This window comes from Monodon monoceros, unplaced genomic scaffold (genome assembly GCF_005190385.1).
Source record: "Monodon monoceros isolate NGI ecotype Baffin Bay Population unplaced genomic scaffold, NGI_Narwhal_1 Contig257_ctg1, whole genome shotgun sequence".
Classification (NCBI taxonomy): Eukaryota; Metazoa; Chordata; class Mammalia; order Artiodactyla; family Monodontidae; genus Monodon; species Monodon monoceros.
In genome coordinates, this window is record NW_021698492.1 from 1054 (window position 1) to 3460 (window position 2407).

The 2407-nt window shown below is 38.8% G+C and overlaps 1 long non-coding RNA gene across 1 annotated transcript in view; it reads right to left on the reverse strand.

Moving 5' to 3' along the window:
* The window catches only part of LOC114897070, a 3385-nt gene extending 1053 nt beyond the window's left edge, over nucleotides 1-2332 (reverse strand). The window contains exon 1 of the long non-coding RNA XR_003793998.1: nucleotides 2166-2332. This is a non-coding gene — a long non-coding RNA (uncharacterized LOC114897070). The remainder of the gene's footprint in view (nucleotides 1-2165) is intronic.
* Between the last annotated feature and the right edge of the window lie 75 nt (nucleotides 2333-2407).

Sequence of the window (2407 nt, forward strand, 5' to 3'; positions counted from 1 at the left end):
AAAAAAAAAAAAAAAAAAAAAAAAAAGATATACTAGAGTTAATGCAGGTATACAGAGAGCAATTTTTACATATTATAATACCTTGAGTCTCATTCCATACAGCTGGTCCCTTTAACAATATATAAGGTAATTTCACACAACTACAAGTATATCGAGTAACATTTTTATGAAAAGTCAAACTATGATTTCCAGATTTGTTAACCATATGTCCTACCCAGGCATTAATCTTTTTCAAAGCTGTCATAAGCTTCCACAAATCCTTTTGGATAGGATATCCATTTAAATGAGGAAGGACCAGAAGGAGAAAACCCTCCTGCATGCCATACTATGGTATCATTAATAGTATTGCTATAAATAGTGTTATCCTTTCTATGCCGTATAAATTTTTCAGACCGCTTTTTCCTTTGGTGGAGCCAAAAGGGCTCCAATCAATGACGCTTCCCCAAGAAGTATTAACAAGAACCCGAGCCATATCTCCTCGGCATCGAGTCCAATGGACCCAATCCGATAATCGATCCACAAGAGGCACCTGGCATGGAGGCAAATAAGGTGCGGAAACATTCTCATTAAGAGTGGAATTAGAACTTTCAAAACTATAAGCACTCAAAAGATATAACCCATGATATCTGCTTTTATTTTTGACAACACTTAACCACGTCTGATAATTCATTTTAAGGCAATGATCTCCCTTTCCCATACAAATAGGAGGTCCATTAACACCCACCGTGTAATTTTCTATTATCCTTCCTTCTTCTTCCGGCTTCAAAGGGCCTCTATCATCAAAAGGACCAGGCAACCATCCAGACTCATTTACATATACAAGAATTGGGGCATCCCACTAGGTAACCCCTATATTAAGAGGAGGGTTAGGAATATAAGTCCAATAAGTATGGTTAGTACAATTTACCTCATTGGCTGATATGTTTATTACTTTTTCAGACAACATTGCCAACATGGCTACAAAAAGATTGGTGCTAGTGAGGGGTTTACCCTGTGAAATGACAAGATTTTTGGCAGTGTCTGCAAACTTTTTTATTTGCCCCCAGGTCAGTAGAGGTGCCTTCTTCTTTCCACCAAGTAGTAGTCTTGGCAAGCGCCTTTTAATCCTGAGGAATTAATATGTTTTTGGAAGCATACCTAAACAAAAGACCTTGAACATAATTAGAATGCATCCCATATGCATTAATGGCTTCTTTTAGCATTTTTAAAATTTTTACATTATGAGGGTTATATTTAACGTTCATATATCCATTCGGAAATTGATCATTAGCAGGCATAGCTTGTCTAACAATAGGGAAAGCAAAAAATGATTCAGAATATTGCTTTTCTTCCGTATTCATCTCTTCTTCCAACAATAGTCTATTAAATTTAGGTTTTAGAGGAAAGTGAAACTGACGAGAGGCTCCAACAGGATAAGCTGCTAATTCTAAAGGAGGAGTCGAAGGAATAGTAGGACATGGCTCCTGATATGAGGGAGTGCTAGCATTATTTTTATTTTTTTCCAATTTAACCATCAAATTTTTTTAACTTTGAAAGTATATCAGAAATCTCATTCTGTTGAGAAAGTGGCATCTCATTTTGTTTGTTAGCCTGCTCCTAACCTTTATCATCGTCAGAAAAAGCCCCTTCATCACTGGAATCTGAAAAATCCTCTCTTGTCTTAGACACAAGGGGAGGAGGAGGCGGAGGAAGGTCCTCTACAGGAGACTCATGAAACAGAGTACGAAAAGCAGCAGAATGATCGGGAGCAGAATTCGGACGCCGAGGATGCGCCCCATTTTCATTTTCCGTCTCAGATTGTAATGGTTCCAGGGCAAGGGAAATTAATTTACAAAGAGACCAAACACGGACAGATATAGGGTCTCCATGCTGATGAGCTCTACTTAAGGCTCGCATAACCTGTTTTCAAACTTTTAAATTTAACTGGTTATGACCAGTAGATTGAAACCAGTAACAATGTTTACGTACCAGCGCAAACAATTCATCAAAAGATTCTGGTTTCACTTTCACTCCTGAACTCCATAATAACTGTTTTAGGAGTTTAATGTATTGAAATTCTACTGAATGGGAATTCCCCCTTACAGTTACTCTACTGTTGCCGAAGGTTTTGCTTACTCTGAGCGGACCAATTTCCCCTTCGGTCCCGCGATCACGCGATTACTTACCTTCAGGTCCCTGTTCGGGCGCCAAATGTTGTAGTTTATCTTAGGACAGGGCCGAAAGTAAGCTCATCACACGAGATGAATTGTGCCGAAGCACAGCAGTAGAGGGCTGCCGCTCGCTCAGGCAAAACAGCGCCGTCTGTCCTGTTGTGGTAGCTTTTATTAAAGCATTATCTAGGTTTACACTTTAAGACTTGTTTTTTTTTAACATTTCAGAAGTGCCAAAGCAGCAACCTATGTTTTTA